General features: G+C 41.0%; 1 protein-coding gene and 1 long non-coding RNA gene across 9 annotated transcripts in view; both read left to right on the top strand.

Annotated features, from left to right (window-relative positions):
- The first annotated feature begins 24 nt into the window (after positions 1-24).
- LOC129737178 (uncharacterized) lies at positions 25-19,225 on the top strand. 4 transcript variants are annotated; one of them, XR_008734733.1, is made up of 4 exons: positions 25-8,832; positions 9,237-9,338; positions 15,962-16,054; positions 18,123-19,225. It is a non-coding gene; the product is annotated as an uncharacterized LOC129737178 (long non-coding RNA). The 4 variants fall into 4 exon arrangements; XR_008734734.1 differs by lacking the exon at positions 15,962-16,054; XR_008734732.1 differs by having other exon boundaries at positions 25-9,338.
- Positions 19,226-19,316: 91 nt separating this feature from the next.
- Positions 19,317-20,205, top strand: part of N4BP2 (NEDD4 binding protein 2) — a 43,989-nt gene continuing 43,100 nt past the window's right edge. For 4 of the 5 annotated variants that reach the window (XM_055724539.1, XM_055724556.1, XM_055724515.1 and 1 more), the window contains exon 1: positions 19,318-20,092. The gene's annotated coding sequence lies outside the window, so the exon portion shown is untranslated. Of the gene's footprint in view, positions 20,093-20,205 lie in introns of all 5 variants that reach the window. The other variant, XM_055724550.1, reaches the window with a different exon arrangement.

The following is a 20,205-nucleotide window of genomic DNA, read 5'->3' as shown; positions in this document are numbered from 1 at the left end:
CAGGGGCGAGGCCGGCCAGTAAGTCTCTAACCTCGCCGAGCTCCTCGCAGGGCGGCGGCGGGCAGTGCCGGGCACGGCCGCAGCAGCGCTGCCTCCCGCTTGGCGCCAAAACCCCCGGAGCGGCCGGGCCGGGCGGGCGGCGGCCTGAGGGCCGCTCTCCGGCCCAGCGCCGACCCCGTGGGGCGCTGCTCCTGGGCGGCGGAGCGGGCGCCGGCCGGCTGCGAGGGCGATGCCTGGGCGGCGTGAGGCCGGCTGCCGGGATGGCGCCGGGGAGGGGGCCGCCGGGTTCCCGGCTGCAGGGCGGCAGCGCCGTGTGCGGGAGGGGGAGCGGCATGTTTGTGCTTTTTCACGGAGCCGGGCTGCTCATGGCTGCGCTGGTCTCGTCTGCCTGGTCCCACCGGGTGGCGAGGCCTGGCCGGCGTGGTACATCGGGACACGGGGGCAGCGGTGTGCGGGGTGGCACGGGCGCTGTGGCGGGCAGGGGCGGGCGGCCTTGCTGCAGGCAGGCGGTGGGGGAAGAGCGAGAGCGGCCTCGACGTCCAAATTTTTCTTCCTCGTTGTTGGCAGATGCGTTTCTCAAACGTTAATTTAGTTATAAATCTTCAGGAGAAGCTTGAACATGCAGACTGAAGGAGTCCTCGCTAGCCAGCTCAGGAAATCCTTTCGTGCAAAATGTATTTGTAATTTAATAATCTTCCATATTTCGAAGAGATGGGGTATGTCTGGAAAGTCAGTAGCAAAGTGGGATATATCTGTCTGTTTTGAATCTGCATTATGTGCCCTGCATGTCTGAGTATAGGTGGCTATAATGTGTTTTCCAGATGCTCACCCTGCTCAGAGAAGGTGCATGACAACTGAAAGAAGATGACTTTTAACTGATGAAGACTAATTTAGGATGATCAGCTGACTATTCTTGGTTACTCGAACCAGCTAAAAGCATCATTTGTCTCAGTTTTGAAAATCTCTTAACAAATTTTCTATAGAGCCAAATTAAAGGCAGGAGGCTGGGACCAATCTGCATGGAGGGATGGGTTTTTCCATAGGAGCTGTGCATGTGTGATGGGCCTTGCAGGGGCCCAGCAGGGGGGCTGGCATGGCCTGCCAGTCACCCAGTAGAGATGCAGGAGGCTGAGGGGATGGAAAGGGGTAAATCAGATTATGGTGAAGTATGTCAAATTCCAGATTTACAAAGTGTGGGAGGAAAACACACAAAGACTGAGGAGTTCTCTGGTGCTACTTCTGGTGTAATAGCACGTGGGTAAGAAATTGCTCTCCTGCACCTGTGTTCCTTGTCTCACTGCAGTGTTGTCCTAGGGGACTTAAAGCCTTGAACCTCCATAGCCTCTGTGAAACCCGCTCAGAAGGGTTATAGGCTGAGAGTTGCAAGAAACACTCAGGGTATCTGATATTGATTTGGAAACCCAGAAGGGTGTCCCCAGACAAAGCATTTGAATCAGGTTCTGTGTACAGGCTTAGATAAAATGATTCTGTCCAGGCATAAGGATCGATGGATTGGGGTGTTCTCAATGGACAGGTGACTGGAAAAGTGGGATACACAGTTCAATTTTAACAAGGTTGTGCTGATTTAATAAATAAGGCCAACATCAAGCATTTAATCCTTTTCCTAATCCAAACTTCAGTGGCCATTTAGATTTGCCTTAGAGCTGAAGTACCAGACTAGCTATCAACTCTGTCGCTAAATAATATGTACTATCAGAACTACTGTATTTTAATGAATTTGGAGGTTTTAACCTTACACTTGTTATATTAGGTACTTTGCTTCCCAAATCAGATGACTAATATAAACAACTAATCTGGGATAGGTTCCCTATTTTTAATACACTTGTATTAACACAATAAATCAGAAGCAAATCCTAGAAGATTATTCTGTAACTAAAAAAAGAAAGTATGTATCAAACATCTATATGAGTGGTCTTCAATTAAAACAGAAAAAGAGAGAATGTAAGTTAGTAAAAATGATGCAAGAAATAAATCTAAAGTGACCTTTCCTGAGGTTTTTTATGACCCAAGCATAAAGCTAGGAAGATGTTAGGCAGACTTCTCTTTGGGCAGAATTGAAGTATTGCTACGGGTGTTATATTCTAGAAATTTCACCTAAGTCTCTGAACTTCCTGGGTTTTGTTTATTTTCAAGTATTATTTCATTGTTAGTGAAAAGCAGTATTTTATGTATATCATTAATAGGACCTACGATGTCATAATATTTTCTTGTAATCTTGTGGTTACAAGTTTTTCACAGACACCATCTTTACCTAGAAATTTTTATACAACAAGTCACGAAGTAGGAATAAGAATGAAGAGGTAAAGGGCTGCACTCCCACAACTGGCTTTTAGTCTAATGACAAACACAGTACAGAGCCTCTAGTATGCACTTGTAGTCACTTTTATTTTCTCCAGAAGAGTAACTCTTGCATTCTAAGGTATTTGTACATTGAAACTAACTCATAGTTAGATGTGACAGTTCGAAGTTTTCACTTGAAAGTGCCAGCCAGTTTGCTCATTCAATTAAAATTGTATTTCATTGTGAGCAAGTTGTTTGTGAAGCCCTACACTGGAGTACTCATGATTGTAGACCAAGATAACTTTCTCTTCTTGCAGACTTCAGATAAATAGTGAAGTTAGAAATTACTGTGGAGTAGTGTTCACAGATTTTTAATCCTTGGGAACTTGTATCTGCAGCATAATACAGAAAAAGTCCTGAAATACATCAGTAGAAAGTTGAGTATCTAGGAGAGGTTCACATAGATTTCTGCTTTCACAGGTAGTGATTAGTCAGCACTATGGAAACTTTGACCACTCCTCAGTGTCAATGTTGTTGGGAGTCCTTAGCCATTAAACGTAGGTGCAGTCTCTGCTGGTAGGCTGTTCAATTCCTGCTATAATTTGCTGTCTGACTGTAAGTTCTGGTATCAACATAACCTTACAGATGCACTCTAGGCCCACAGCAGGAGTATTTTGCCAGCGTATTGGTATAAAACTGTCAGAGCACTTTCAGGATAGCCATTAATTTGGACACTGTTACTCAGATATATGGTGTTTTGAATGAGTCTTGGACAAATTGCGATCCGCAAAGTGGTTGAGAGAGTAGGTGCAAATTCTGTAATCATGGGATGATTAGGCAATGGTCCCATCTCTCAGAAGAGGAGCAGCAGGATTTGTACTTCTACACCATTTGAAATTCTAAAGGGCTAAAACAAAACGTGTGGTTCTGATATCACACCCAATTAAGGGATGTATGAATGAACACTTAACTGCCAATTAGCTTGAATATATTTGTGGCATTTTCAGAATGTGCTAACATAAAAGCTTCAGATAATCTGACCTGTGGTACTCTTAATCTGAATAGTCCTGAAATCTGCTTGCAGATATGATTACAGCTGCGAGTGTCTGGTTTGTTGCCTTTGCTTGTTTGACCTTCACCCTTCTAATTTAAGCAGGCAGCTGAGATCTGACTTGAACTCTGCTTCTTGTACAGCTGTAGCCAGGTTCACATGATCCCTTGAGTTTTAATGGATGGCTCTGTCTAATAATAAGACCTAGTCCTTTAGTCTTTGCTCAGATCTTATTGAGTTCCTACCAGGACAGATTTCTGTTGGAATTTATTTACTTTTACTCCCATTGTTTTTATTGGAATGTATTTACTCCAATCTGTTTGTTATTTGTTTGTTTCTTAATATATATTAGATTACCATTACAAATGTAATTTATAAGCAGACTGAAATAAAGGGTGCTGAACACTCTTGTGAGGCAGGCTTGCAGGGTGCTGCTTTCTCTGCATCATATCAGGAGAGGTTAGAGGAAAATGCCAAGAAAAGGAGAATGTGGTGAGTTTACTAGTAGAGGAAATAACACAGCACAAGGTTTTCAGAACAAAATGGCTTTCAGGTGAGGCAGAAGAGAGTATGGAGTGATTACTTTAAGCACAGAAAATCCTTTAATTCATGTTGATTAAATTAAGCTATGCACACATGTTTTCAGGAACAGCTTAATGGTTGCCCTAAGGTCTTTGTTAGTACTGTAAGCATGGATAGTAGTAATGACCAAGAACTAAATAGTTGTATTAAGACACAACAGTGTGTCAGGAACTGCAGAATATGTCATATCTGTCAGTCAGCTGGGCAGACAAGTAAGAAATCCTATCTGGTGGGTTAGGAAAGCACTTGTCTTCCTAATAATAGCTATGCTCTTGAAAGCGTCTGCTTTGCAGAACCAGGTGGTGGAGCGTGGTCCTTCGCTATTGAATTTTTTAAGTCACACTCAAAACAGGTCGGGGGGGGGGAAGCTTAATTACTTGTTTTCAGCTCTAGCATTTAGCCATTTTTGGTACCTAGCAGGTTGCTTTCTCGCCAGTTGCTTCCTAATCATGAATGCTTTTTTTTTCCTCATTATGAAAGCCTATTTATTTTGACAATGATACACATTTTTCCCTGCAATACACCAGTTCTTCTGAACTCAGTAATAACCAAACACTGGAAAATAATTCCTAGTCTTCAGTTTTGCACGGAAGTTTTCTCTCAACTTTTTGACTTTGGTATTACTCCTTGTTTCTGGTTGTCTCCTCTTTGTTGATTCTCTCACCCATGCAGTTGCACTTGGCTCCTTCAGTTAAAAATATATTAAGTTTGCTGCACTGGATCTTCAGGGATATCCCTGAGGTTTCTAATTAAAACTTTGCAGTGTAACATATCTTTGACAACAGCACCTAATTGTTTTAACTACCTATTTTTATAAAAGAATTGATGTACTTTACATCTGTTGTAAGTTAATGTAGGACAAAAATGGGTTTCTTCACAATGTGCATTGCCATAAAAAGCTCCAGAAGTGTCCCATGCCAGAGAGTGTTGGCAGTGAAATTACTCTCATCTAAGAATACACCAAGAAGTGTGTTTTGTCCCAAAACCAGGGACTTACATGTTTCTCCCATGTCCTACATTGACAAAGCAAAACCTGTAAGAGGGTGGAGGACTTGTATTACCTCAAGAAGACAATCAGGTGGAGACACGAAGTACTTCCTTTAAAGACAGGAGTCCCACAGCTTGCTGACCTTTCATGGAGTATTACCAGTTCTGAATAAAGGGAAGGACCAAACACTGTATGGGTGATACACTCCTTTGAAACTGATCCCTAGACATAATCTCGCTAAATATTATTTTGCTCTGGTTTTGGTAAGGAGGGCTTTCTCCTGTGCTGTCCGAAAATGTCATTATTCTGAGTAATGTTTGGAGATAGGGTTAGTTGTCATAGAATTGTAGAATAGTTTGGGGTGGAAAGGACCTTTAAAGGTCATATAGTCCAGCCGCCCTGCAGTGAGCAGGGACATCTCCAACTAGATCAGGTTGCTCATCTAACCTGACCTTGAAAGTTTCCAGGGATGGGGCATCTACCACCTCTCTGGGAAACCTATTCCAGTGTCTCATCGCCCTCATCACGGAGTATTCCTTCCTTACGTCTGATCTAAATCTACCTTCTTTCAGTTTAAAACTATCACCCCTTGTCCTATCGCTACAGACCCTGCTAAAAAGTGTGTCCCCACCTTTGTTATAAGCCCCCTTTAGGTACCGGAAGGCCACAATAAGGTCTCTCCAAGGCCTTCCCTTCTCCAGGCTGAACAACCCCAAGTCTCCCAGCCTGTCTTCATAGGAGAGGTGCTCCAGCCCTCTGATCACCTTTGTGGCCCTCCTCTGGACTCATTCCAACAGGTCCATGTCCTTCTTAAGTTGGGGGGGCCCAGAGCTGAACACAGTGCTCCAGGTGGGGTCTCATGAGAGCAGAGTAAAGGGGGAGAATCACCTCCTTCAACCCGCTGGTCACTATTTTCACTCCATCATAGAACGCCATGCCATGAGGTTGGTCAGGGATCACTTGCCCTTGGTGAGGCCATGCTGGTTGTCTCAAATCACGTCTCTGTCCTACGTGTGCCTTAGCATAGCTTCTAGGAAGATCGGTTCCATGACCTTTGCAGGTACAGATGTGAGGTTGACAGGTCAGTAGTTCTCAGGGTCCTCCTTTCTACTTTTTTTAAAAATGGGTGCAATGCATCGCTTTTTCCAGTCACCAGGGATTTCACCTGACTGCCATGACTTTTCAAATATCATGGAGAGTGGCTTGGCAACTACATCAACCAATTCCCTCAGGGCTCTGGGATGCATCTCATCAATCAGGTCCCATAGATGTATGTATGTTCAGGTTACTTACTTGGGTGGTCACGAAACTGATCTTCTCTCACAGTGGGAGGGACTTTGCTCCCCCAGTCCCTGTCTTACAGTCCATCCACTCAAGAGGTGTGAGAAGAGAGGTTGCCAGTGAAGACTGTGGCAGTAAAGTTGCTGAGTACTTCAGCCTTCTTCTTGTTTGTTGTTAACAGCTTGCCAGTCTTGCTCATCAGGGAGGTACACTTTCTTTGACCTTGCTTTTGTGGCTGCCATACCTGTAGAAGCTCTTCTTATTCTTTGCATCCCTTGCCAAGTTCAGGTCCATCTGCACCTTGGCCTTCCTGAGCCTATCCCTACACAACTGGGCAGCGTCCCTATACTTTTTCCAGGATACCTGACCCTGCTTCCACTGTCTACACATTCCCTTCTTGCCTTTCAGTTTGACCAGCAGGTCTGGATTCAGCCATGCCAGTCTCTTGCCTTCCCTGCCTGATATCTTACACCTGGGGATCAAGAACTCTTGCACTTTGTGGAAAGTGTCCTTAAAGATCTGACAGCTCTGTTCTGCTCCCTTGTCCCTGAGGGCAGTTTCCCAGGGGGTCGTATTGACTAATTCCTTGAATGGTTGGAAGGTTGCTTTCCAAAAATTCATGGTTCTGGCTTTGCCTGACCCATATCCCTCAGGACTGCAAACTCCACCAGGGCATGATCACTGCAGCCCAGGCTGCCTCTAATCTTGGCATCACCGATTAGCTCACTTGCATTGGTGACCATCAGGTCCAGTATTGCATCCTTTCTGGTAGGGCAGTTTATTACCTGGCTTAAGAAGTAATCCTCAAGGCATTCCAGGAGCCTCTGGGTTACCAACAGATTGGCATGCTATTTTCCAGTGGATGTCGGGGTAGTTGAAGTCCTGCAGCAGGATGAGAGCCTGTGAGCACGATGCCTCCTGAAGCTGGAGTAAGAAGCCTTTGTCAATAGGCTCCCCTTGATCAGGCACAAGGTTCCCTTTGTTGCCTCCGTCTCTAATTCTTACCCACCAGCTTTCAACCTGCTTGTGGCTATTCTTCAGAGACAGCTATACTTGCAGAGACAGTTATACTTGCCACTGGGCTTTTGTGGTATCAAGGCATGTTCAGAAATGACAAGGATTGTCATTGTCAATATATTTAAGCCATTGTGAAAAAATATATACTTGCAAATACACTTGTAATTTGTAAAATACTGTATTGACAGAACAATTGCATTTGTTTTCTGTGCTTGCAAGTGAAGTAAAATTAATTTATTGGCACCTGCACATTGGTGATTTCATAGGATTTTTAGAAGCCTCCTTGATCTCTTGCTAGTTTTGAGCATTCAGAAACTAAAGTCACAGCGGCCTACTGTGTGTTATCTATCCCACTCCTTCCTAGCTGCTCTCTATTATGATGGCTTGTCAACATTCACTCCATAAGTACATTCTCAAGGTTATTTCCATCTCTACTCCTGATGTGTCCAAAGCACATACATTTACACCTATTCATTTCTGACAACCAAGTCTACTTTTCTCCAGTAATATATTTAATATGAGCATTTATCATCTTTTCTGTCCAGGAGATATGCAAGAGACTTTGCTTGCACCACATCTCAAAAGCTTCAATTTTCTTTCTGTCACTATCAATAATTTCTCAGAAGTCACATTCATAAGTTGCTACAGCAGAAATTAAACGTTTTACCAGGCAAATCTTGCTACTTTTGAGGTGAAATGTTTTTTTCAGGCTTTTATAGGGAAGCTATGGATGGATCAGTTATTTTTCAAATTTTTCCAGTTTCTATTGGGTGGGTTGTGACTGGATAAATTTGATCCCAGGTAACTGAATTTATGAACAGTCTCTGTAGCTAGACTATTAAGCATGAAGTTAGCTTATATTCTATTTTTATTAATTAAGTGAAGTTATTTTATTTATGGCACACTCAAGAATAGCCTATATTTTTCATTAGCCTTTTAGTGGTTCTCTAATACTTGCTGTACAGCAGAAGCAGTTGTGACAAAAAGCATTATGTTGTCAATGGTAGGTCAGTTAAAAGGAGTCCCTTTCAAATTCAGCTTTTCCATTCTGTAAAGTCCTTCCTAGATTTTTTTTTCCCTGAGCCAGGCTACAAGGAAATCTGCAGTTACCTGTAGTTATAATAGTACATATGGCTTTTTATGTTTGCTTGGTATTTTTTCAAATAACAAGGCAGATTTGGGGAACTACTGAGTATGTGGGACTGCTTAGAGGAAATACCACTGAGGAAACTGGGAAAGTTTGGTAATATATTTAGCCCATGGCAGCTACCTACTGGAAGGGAGACAGTATGACCAGAGTCTTTCCCTCTGCCCCATTAGATGAGACCTGTTCTGTGATCTGTTAAAAAGTGAGAACATGTGTGGTACTAACAAATTCTGATTAAGAGACTCCTTCGAGAAAAGTATTGATCGTATTTATGATGATGCTGTTCCTAATTCTTTCACAGATATAATGTCTGCTGCTCACAGTAAAGAAAAGAATGATATGAAACTTTACAAATTAATATGAACTTGGAATTTACCATTATGGTCAAAGAAAGGTGTTTGATGAATGGCTGTGCAGTTTCAGAGCTGTACTGTAATGATGGGATCATTTCACGATGATGGATAGGTATGTGGTGTACTACTCAGAGGCTTAAAAAGGGGTTGGATTTATCAAACTCAGGGAAGCATCAAAGTGTTTGGGTATGACTCTGTGAGCAATAGAATCATTACAGTTTGCCTTTGAACAAAGTCAGGAAATATGTTGATCATACAGGTTTATGTTGCTAGGAAAGCAACTAATGATCAATGTGTTTTATGAATGGCTTGAGGGGATAATCATTAAAACATTACACCACTACACCATTTGGGAACTTGAATATCAAAATTGGAATGTCAAACCCTTGTAAAGAACAATTTGCATTTAAATTTAAAAAAAAAAATAAAATTACTTCTTTGGATTGTTGCAGTTCCAGTCACTTCATCCTTATGATTCTGCTTCAATTAATGCACTGGGCGTTTGCATCCATGCAGGTCATCAGCCAGCATGACGGAGGAGCACACTGAGAACATAGTGATCCAAGAACCAACAACAGGGAATACTTAGTATCAGTGGATGGTTTTCTTATATTGAAGGTACCTGGCAGCAGAGAAGATAACTAAGGTTATTTGAACCAGTACTTGAATGGGTATTTAGCACAGCAGACAATGAATTGGTGTCTGAAGAGAGGACAGGATATCAGGTATTGAGTAAACAAAGTCAGAAGTAGGCTAGACAAGGCAAGAGCAAATACAGAAATAAGAAATCCATAGTCTTGATAAATGTGCTTAGTAATACAAAAGATGTGTTCACAATACTCAGATTTCTAACCAAAATTCTCCATGATGGAATATAAAAAAGTCCATGACGGTAAAGTGTTCACTGAAGGTGATGATATTAAATGCCAGCAGAGGGATTACTGCTTGTAAAGTAGACTGATACATATCCACTTACAATTTCACCAACATCTAATACCACTATTTATATCCTATCTGAATTTGGCAAGGCAGCTCATGTGTACTCTGTGTAATAGACTATAACTACACTGTATCAAGCACATAAACACTTGCTTTCTTAAGTACATCTCTGTACTGTTCCTTTTATCTTCCAGACACTGAACACTTATACCTAATACTTTGTATTTTCAGGGAAGCACAGCATGCTAAAATAGTAAACTTCCTTTATCTGAGACTATTAAAAAGACAAAGACTTTTGAGCCAACGTGTGAACATTTTAAGTCACTACTTTAGATCTACTCAGTTTTTGCTTACAGAATACCATTGATCAATGTTTAATCAATATTTTTTAAACTTCCTTTAAGATCTGCTCAGCAGCTACCTCTAATCCAGCACATGGAGAAGAAAACTTGAGTGAACCATTTTTTTCACTCATTTTCAGTATCCTTTAGCTTGACACTGCCTGGATGCGCTCTGTTAGGCTTGTATCCTTCTTCAAAAACTGTAACTATTATGTTCTCTCACACAGCTTCATAGTAAAAAAGATGTAAATGAAAAAATATGTCGACAAGTCTTTCAGATTCTGAATATAGTAAGAGAGAACAGAACAATATTACTTCTAGGGGAGAAAAAAATTATGTAGCAATAAATCCTTAAATCCCCTAAGGTAGCAGCTTCATACAGCAAGGAAGAAATAATACTAAAGGAAGTACACACTGACGTAAATAAAAAAAACCCAAGGGCTTTATAGTTTCCTGAATTTAAGCAAATTTGCAATAATACTTCGTCTGTCTTACCAAATCCTTATTTTGGTGTTTGTCTCTCTGCTCCTTTTTAAAAGGTTTGTCCCTTGGTCTGTTGTCAGATATGAGAAATGGGAACACAAGAAATGTATGAATGAACAGGAGAAATGGGAGGAGCAAAAATGAATACGTAGTAGAGAATCTGCAGCTGGTTGAGAATGTAGGGAGTTTCACGTAAGCAAGCAAAAATTGCAGAGTAAAAGAAGGTGAAAGACATAGCCCTGAATGAATTGCAAGGATATTTTAAATATCTATTTGTGATCATAAGTACAGTTTTTCCAAAATCAAGCTGAACTGGAGAAATCAAATTCTGAGAACAATATGATTGTATGTTCTGTTATATATCTTAAAACTAGTTACACCTGCAGTTCTTATTTACTTAATATTAAGGCTCCTTTTGAATTTGGTTTTGGCTTTGCTTATTCGGAAGGTACAAAAATAATCTTTTCTGAAACTAGCTGAACACACTTGCAAGAAGATTGTTTAAAAACAGCATGGTTTTAAAGTTCAAAGTTAAAAAGGAGATTGTTGTGTATTTCTTTTGCCCCCTGTTTACATTTGAAGGGGAGTTCCAGGTCAACTGGAGAGCTACATCAAAATATATTGGGAGCTTTTGTTTCTGCATGCACATGTTCTGCCTTGTGTTTTGATGCTGTCATAGTTAGTAAATGTCTTCTTGCTGAGCCTGGGGAAGAACATGTATGTGACAGTGTCTGCAGTTGCACTTGGGAGAGACACAACTTGCCATCCACAAAGGGGTAAACCTGACAGTGTAGAGTGTTGAAAGGTAAATGAAACAAGCTTACATTATGGATGTTGTTTGTTTTCTAATTCAGTCCTTAGGTTTAAACATAATCCAGATAGGGATTTACTTGTATGCATCTTTGATCACTGCTGAATTTGAAAAGTAGATGTATAACCAGCAACAATTAGGAGAGCCCAAAAACATTTGCCTTTAAGGGTCATCAGTCACAAACTGTTTAATGCTGTTGAGGAAAATAATTACCAACATGTGTATGAATGAGGGAAAAATTGGCAATTTGTTTTGCTGAGTATTTAACTTTTTCATTTTCTACTCTTCAGTACTGTGTAGTATATATAGTGTATTTTTTGTACCTGGGAAATAGGCAAGTTCATAACACTGATGTAAAGATAAAATACTTACTTGATTTTGAGGTATACATTGTTCTCTCCTAACCATCACCACTGTACAGAAGAAGAAATCATACCTCAGAAATTGAAAATATTAATTACTCCCATTTCAGTGTTCTTTGAAGTTAGTGTGTTCTTTCTTCTGGATTTTGGAAAATGTAAACAGAGGAATAAAGTAATTGAAAGAGTTCAGTGTTTGACCATCTATTTGAAGAAAGCTTAAACATGTTTTCCTGCTGGTTGTATCAACTGTTTTCAGGTTTTTGTTTGGGTTGGGTTTTTTAAGTCATCTATTGTAGATGGTCTCAGATCCAAATTACATTATCTCAGCTCCATCCTGAATTGTGTGTGTGAGCTAAATCTGGTTACAGATACCAATTTGAATGTCAGGAGCTAGGGCAGGGTGGAGTGGAGCTTGTATTAAGATCCGAGTCTCTAGTTCTCTGAACTTGGAATTGTCATAAATTTGGCAGGTCCAGCTAACTAGTTTTCACCTAGTCTTCAAACAAATCAGAAACTATAGACTGTTCTATTACAAGGAGTGACTGTCATTTTTTCTCTGAAACTGTGAGATGGTCCTTTGCTGCCTGCAGCTTTCTAAGTTTGAGTTTCTTTTGTTGCTGGTGTTATTCACTGGGAAGGAATGTAGCCCCATTTCCAGTGACAGAGGGTGTGAAATGTTAAAAAGTAGAAGTGATAGGTGGATTTTAAGGGGGGGGGGGAGTCACAATTTACAGGAAAGCAAAAGGCAGCCTTATTTGCCATTCAGCAGCGACCAAATACCCATGGAGTTGGTTTCCTATCTCAATAATTAGGTTCTATCATGACAGTTACAAAGAATAACATACTGAAGAAAGGATTTCCTTTATTAAAAAAAAAAAAAAAAGAGGTAGTCTATACAACTGTTTTTAAATGCACATCAGTCCCTGCTCCCTTCCCCTATCTCCTTGGCTTCTTGTTTTAACATAAGACACGCAGTATACAAGTGATTCAAGTTCAGAAACTGGTTCGTGAAATTTAATTCATAAATCAGTGCTAGTGAGTTTAAACCACAGTAAGTTCCCTAATCTATTTTTATAAGCATTTGGAGTAATTTGCAGATGTTTGCGACAGACGTCAAGCACAGGGGTTGCTGTAGCTACCCAGCTTTTGTGTAGCAAATGGTGACTGAGGAAAATGGACACTAAGCAGGATACCTGCAAGATACGTATATATAATAGAATTTTGAAACCATTGAGTTGTGGTATTAGAAAATTCGGTAAAATTTTGGAGGTCTGGATAGGATATGTACTTGGAGATAAGACCTCTATGAAACTCTTTGGGGAAAGAAATAAAATAGATTTTTACATTGTTTTAATCATCTGTTAATTGAAGGCCAGTCATTGTGAGGTAAATGGATTTGTAAATCAGTTATGATTGGCAAGCAATTAACTTCTGGTAAATGAATTGTACAGACAATAGAGTAGAGTCTGTCTTGTCAGGTAAAAGCATTTGTTCATTCAAGTGACATTAATAGATGATTGAAACTTGCCTAAAATTTGGCTCATACTTAACATTAGATTTACTTAGAAATTCCATTCTGCGGCAAAGTCCAATGTTTTAACATTTTAAAATTTCTAAATCAGAGCAAACAGTAGGCATCCTAAAAACTTCCAGTACAATGGAAGTATTGGGTTTTATTTAGAATCACTGAAAAGTTGTAATTATTTCCCTGCTGCCTCCAGTATTTTAGTAAAATGAAATGGACTGATAACCTTTAACATCACAAAACCCGTACAATTTGAAAATATATAAACTAAAAGCCAAATTTTTATTTGAAATAGTATTACATAGTCAAAAGAAAAGAATAACCGATAGGTTTTTTTCCTTTTTTTTATGTCAGACTGACTTCTTCAATAAATTTTTGGTTTTGAGTGTTCAGTTCTGCATCTCAGCATGACTTGGTCACGTTAAGTAAACTTGGGAATTAATATATTTGAGGAAATGCATCTGTTTTGTTCTAAGGAAAACAATTACTTTAGGTGATACAGAATACCTTAATGTGATAAAATCCTGATATGAGTAAGGTAATTTGTACTTTTTACATGCTGTCATGGTGACATTAAACAGGTAGGAACATAAGTTTATTTTAAGTGTCTAATACATGTTATATTGTTCCAATTAAAAGAAACGAACCTTTTTCTCTTTCAGCCTCTGCTCAATTTTTTCCTTAGTGAAGACAAAGTCTTAACACAGGATGATTCAGATTCAGTACCTATCACTTATGTGAGGGATTTGACTCTAGGTAAGATATCCCAGGAGAAGCTTGCCAAAGAAAATAAAATGCTGAAGACTCACTGCAGATTCTTGAATGATGTTAGTTCTGTCTTAACCTAGAAAATTTTAGCCCAGTTCAAAATCAATCACAGTTACAATTTCTTCTGCAGCTGTTCTTAACAACAACTGCCTGAAGGCAGTTACCTTGCACATTAGAAACCTGGAGATTTTCAGTCCTGGGGCAGTTTTGTTCTTACAGCCCTGGCTTTACCAATGAATGGAGGCCATTAATGATACCGTTCCTTGGAAATGTCCTCTTTACTGATCAGCTTACAACAACTGTTTTTTTTAAAAACAGTAAGTAAACCTTCACATCCTGTTGAAATTCCAGTTCAGATAACAGCATCCTGCTTACAGAGGTCCTACAATTTAAACTAGATAGTAACCATTAACCTACTCTGTGGTATTGCATGTTGTAGTTAAACAGCTGTTGCATTTTGTTTCAGAAGTGATGTCAGCTAACTGACGTATAAAGTGGATCCCCCATAGCTGTCGATTTTATTTTGGTGGTGGTAAAAGTTACAGAAGTGTCAAACATGATTCATTTTTTTTCTCTTAAGCTTGGTCTAATTACTGCAGTGATATAAATTAAATCTGACATTTTTACAATAATACAGATAATGCAGTTTTTCCACTAGCCTTGTTCTTACACCATGTCTTAAATACACTGATCTCTAACATCTCTGATATTAAATTTGCCATGGGATAGGATCATTGCAGTTTTTTTTAAAAACAGAGGCAGTGTATTCAACAGATAAAACCATGACAGTTACAATTGAAGTCAGCTTAATACTTTTTATCGCATGCCAAGGAGGCATATTAAACATAATTTGTTTTTCCTTTCTGCATTTTAAACAGATCAGGATGGATTTTTGATATCCATGAAAATTGACATATCAGATTGATAAAAACAGCATAGCAGAGAACATCCAATAAAGGAATTAGATTCATCACAAATCAAAACTGAAGTGTGAGCCTATTCCAAATTCAGAAGGGCCTTGTAGCAATGAGGCTTCTGTCAGCTATACAAGTATGACCTCATTCTTTGCCTGCTGAGAAGACACAATTAAGTAGAATTCTTTACTTCTTAGATTACGGCAGTAATTGTCATCATCCCTCTGCATCTGCTTTCCAAAAACCCAGTCATATTTGTAGTTTGTATATTCTGGTGATGTTTAGTATAATAGGTATAATAAGGAAATGTTATAACTGTTTTGTAATGTATCTGGAGCATCTCACTGAAATACAAGTACTTTAAATGAAGATTAGTAATACGCTGCTTAAGAATGCCTTTAAATGAGAATTAAAAAAATTAGAACTATTAACTTTCAGCAGTAACCTTATAAACTACTTTGATAGTTTACTGACACATTGGCAAATCAAAGTACTGATTTCTTAAGTAACTTCTCAATTCATTAGTGGTAATGCTGGAATTAGTGACTTGCTCACCTGAAAATGTGATCCTATTGAAATCAGCAGAATTTTTGCTGTTGTCTTAAGTGGGCAAAAAATGCTCCATGAGATAGATTTTTGCTGCATCTAAATACTACTTTTTCCCCATTTAAAATAATGCTGAAATAGAACTCTGCATAAAGGGAATTAAGACATTATTTTAATTTAGTTGTAATAAAGGTGTACTATTTGGAATGAAAAAATGCACATATGCACTAACTAGCATTACTGCAGTGATACTGTTTCTACAGAACCAATAGCTATATGGAACAGAAGATCAATATATTTCAAGTATAGAAGCCAGATGTGGAGTTCCTTTATGGAGCTAAACCACCACAAATCACCGTGCATTTGACTAATCTGGAGAGGGGTGGAAGAAAGAGACAGTTATGTGAGTTAGTGTGCAAACATTGATTTTTCTAACATTTCTATCCTTCCTTCCCCCCCTGCCCCCGCTTTTTTTTTTTTTTTTTAACTTAAGGAATTAAATTTTTACTTCGGAAATCAAATTCTGGCTGGGGGAAGAGTTATCTTTTGTAGGAACACAAACTCCAATATCACGGACAAAGTAATATTAACTGGAGACACAGTCATTTGAAGAAGTGAAGTTAAACATCTTAAATCAGCATTAAGGTAAATCTATTAAAAAATAAAAAAAAGGGAAAAGCTAACACTTTTTATTTCCCCCAATGGTAAATGAAACCTAAAGGTGGCAACAGAATGTTGCAGTCTCGTTAGGAAGTGAAAGGTTATAGCATGGAGGGACTGAATCAAGTTTTATGAAAATGGTTTCTGCAGGAACTAGATGAGAGCTCTTTTCATCTCTCCTCTCTGAAGGAAGGAAAAACTCACGATAATTTTGGGCTTTGACTGTATATATTAATGGCCCAAACTAAAATTCTGAATAATGATAAAAACTGTATCTCAAGTTTCTGTTAAGATACTGTAAAGATTTACTACAGGCAGGCATGAATTTTTAACGCACCCTAATTTCTCAGGCATTTTCCTACAGTATTTATTATTGTATATTCAACATGTTACTGTAAGTAGAAGTCTGTAAAATGGACAAAATTAAATATATCTTCTTGCCACACCAGAATGTTCATTAAACCATAAGTTTAGCTGCAAATTGTTCCTGCAAATCAAAATGTGATCTAATCTTTTTAACTGTAGACCCTCAAAGACAAATTGAGCATATAAGAAAGGAAATCACAATTTGCTGAGCAGACTTAAGCTGTATATAATCAGAAACATTAAAAGGGACTGACATGTCCTTTTTTTTATGGCCCAACTCTGGTAATAATACTATTTTAATGCAATGTGCATTAAATATGCATTAATAAGCAACAACACGGTAAAGTCTTTTTTCCACTTTGAGAAGGTAGCATTGTAGAAGCTAAAATGGAAAATCTGTTGTTAAAGCATTCAGAGAAGACCAGACTAAACACTTGAGCCAAACAGCACAGATTACATGCTATAGGTTCAAACCACTCCAAGTAAAAGCAAGCCAACTTGTAGACATAAGGAGAGACAAAAGAATGAAAAAAACCCACCCCAAAACAGTAGCAGATAATAAGTGGTTATTGTGTTATATTTGAAAAAGTTATGTGAGTACTCAAACCCCCCCCCCCAAAACCACACATACTTGAAAGAACCTCTATTACAGTGATTATAATTATCTAGATACCAAAATCCCTATTTAAAGCATTAACTGTGGTAGTGAGAAATCTGCCAGTACCCAAATTAGTCTGGCATTTTCATGGTGTCAAATACTGTAATATGTACAACTGGCAAAGAACATAGTTTCATGCATCAAGTGCCAGCAGCAACACCCCAGTAGCAGTGCAGTTTAATGGAGGCTATCAGACTTAAGTGTAATGAAAACCTCTCTCTTCCTCTTTTTTGGCAACCTTAAAAATATAAAGATGCAGTCATTAGACTGGAATTTACATGACCTATTTTTCCAAACCTATGATTAACACATTACCAGCATCACACCCTTAAAGAAAAACGATTTTGTTTCTTATACTTGTCCAGACACTGAGCACATGAAGTAAGGAAACAGTTCCTGGTACATGAATGAAAGCATCACTTGACACCACATGCACACACAAATTCTGATCAAGGCTTTTCCTCCAGATTTTTGGACATGTACAGTTTCAGTGTATTGAGTAATTATTTCTTTTCCTTTTGTAAGTCGTGGCCAGAAACAGTTTTTTTGACACTTGCCAGCACATCCTGTGGATAAGTATGTATACGTTTTACGTATTGTGTTAGAAATGTAAATGTTTGTCCTTGTTTATTTAAACATTGCATACGATAGAACTACAAGATAAGCACTAAACCAGCAAAGCGACAAGCAAATTAGCAATGCCTAAATCAATTTAATTCATAAAACATTAAATGCTTTGAATACTAATTTCAAAACTTCTAAAGTTACTTTTACTGCAAAATATATACAATTCTACATATAAAACCTATTTACCTTCCTGTTGCTGTGCTACCAAATAGGCAACACTTTGAGACTGTGATCCCTACAAGCTCTAGAGAAACTAGTCTGAGCACCCTTCTGCAGTTTTCACAGAACAGCTACAGTGAGCTACCCACGCATAGTTAATTCACCTTAAAACTCGCTATAATTTTTGCACTTACTTATTCTTTATTGACATCAATTCTAAAGCTGCATCTCTAATGGAAACAGGTTGGCCCTGGTGGCTGAGGGAAGGACTCTCCAGGACCCAGAAAGAAGCTGCAGTGGGACTACGAGTGACTGAGGCACAAAGCTGTCCGTGACTTCTTGGTTGTTCTTGCGAAGCATTTAAGATTAGGTGCCAAATAGGCAGCGCTTTAGTAGGCTGCTGAAGGCCACTTCTCGTTTCCCTCTCTGAAGGAGAATGACGGACAAATGAAGGTCGGGGGTGCCGCCTCGTTCTTTAATGGGGATGAAACACAATGTGAGGGACCTTAGGGCTAGGAGACAACCTTACTCCCCTCGGGGGGGAAATGCTTCTCCCCTTTCACAGGAGTGTCGTTGATTCTGTTTGCTAGGAAAATCACAATGGGACACTTCCAGCCACCGTTCTCCTGAGGCATTGTGCCCTAAGGGGAGACGGTTGAATACAGATGGCAAGGAGGTATCTCAAGACAATGGGGCGTAGGAAGGCACCCATTTCCTTCTGGGAATCGAATGAACAAGTGTGAAGAAGTGAAGGCCCTGCTTATTATCTTGCTAGGACAGGCAGGGAGACAGAGCTGACAAGGATGCCTATGGGCTATGTAATGAAGACCTATTCTTAGAAATTGGTAATGGGTAAATGTCATCGGTAATTTTCCAAATACACTTTAATGCCCGTTACTTAACAGTGAAATTTCTGAGATCAGCACACTTCTATAAAATTACAGGAAAGCTTCCCAGTAGAACCTCCTCGAGTGCTGGGTTGGCTTTTTTTTTTTTTATGTTTTTACTTTTAAGAGCTTTCTTGTGTTTGTTGATAAATGCAAAACTCATTCAGGTACCTAGTTCCCATCATGGTGGCTTCACAGCAGTTCTAATTTAAGAACTACTTATCAGCATCTCAGTCTGTCAGGAGCATGTCTCCCTTCCTTTTCATCTTTCCATAATGTTCCATTGCACATCTCCATCAAATGTCCACTGCTTGTTGCAGATAGCGAAGCCCCCTCCTAACCAGCTGCTCCCTGATTCTTCAGTTGCAGCTCACAACCTCCACAGCAATCGCTGATGCCAGGTCTCGCCAGGCTCAACTCGGCTTCCCAAAAAACTCCTCTGCCCGCCGCAGGGGTTTCTCCTCCCGCATCAGCCCGCAGATCCACTGCATCATTCTGGATTGCAGGAGCCCTCTCTTCTGCTGCGAGTTAGAAATTGCTTAGTAAAACCGGGCAGCGGCACACGAAATGAGACATTTGTCCTTTTTGTTACAAGTTTGAAACCTGTCACTTGGCTTTTCTTGGCCTCCGCCATGGGCAGTTGTTTGCTGAACTCGCCGACGCCCTGTCACCACCGATATGCCCCCTACAGGCAGGCTCTGCCGTGCCACCCGGGGCTTCCCGTACCGGCAGAGCAGTCGCCCTTCCCGAAGGTGAACGCGCGGAGCTGTACCGGCAGTCAGCTTGTACCGGTAAACACTGGGACAGGCGGCGAGAGCCGTCCCCCGGGGAGCTGAGCTGCCCTCAGCCGGCCCTCGGCTGGTGGGAGGCGGCAGCCCCCGCCCCTGCCCCGCTCCCGCGTTTCCTCTCCCTTTCCTTCCGAAGCGGCCCCTTTGCCGGGGGGCCGGGCCCGGCGATACCCCGCAGGAGGCCTGAGGCAGAGCCCCGCCAGCAGTTCCCGCCCTCCCGCCTCAGCCGCGCGGGACACCCGAGGCGGGGAGCGGCCGCTGCCTCCGCCCCCCGCAGGCCCGGTCCCCGCGGCGGCGGCGGCGGTGCAGCCGGGCGAGGCGCGCAGAGGCGGGAGCGGCCAGGGCGGCGCTGCGGGCCCCGGCCGTGTGGGGGGCGGCGCGGCGCGGAGCCTCCTCCCGGGCTGTCCTTCCCCGGCCGGACGGAGAGCGGCACTGTGTCGCCGCAGCGCGCGCTCCCCCGGAGCCTCCCCCGCCGCCGCGCAGCTCTCCAGACCCTGCGTCCGCCGGCGGCGGAAGCGAGCGAGCCGAGCGGCGGGAGGTAAAGGCCGGCGGGGTCTGGCGCGGAGCGGCGGGACCAGGGAGGAGTCTCGCCCTCCCCCTGCTCCCGATAGGGCGCGGGGCCCGGCGCTGTTCGCCGCGGCCTCCGCCATC

The sequence above is a fragment of the Falco cherrug genome, chromosome 1 (genome assembly GCF_023634085.1).
Source record: "Falco cherrug isolate bFalChe1 chromosome 1, bFalChe1.pri, whole genome shotgun sequence".
NCBI classification, from domain to species: domain Eukaryota; kingdom Metazoa; phylum Chordata; class Aves; order Falconiformes; family Falconidae; genus Falco; species Falco cherrug.
Note: the sequence above shows the minus strand (reverse complement) of the source record. Positions and strands in the feature narration are given on the sequence as shown.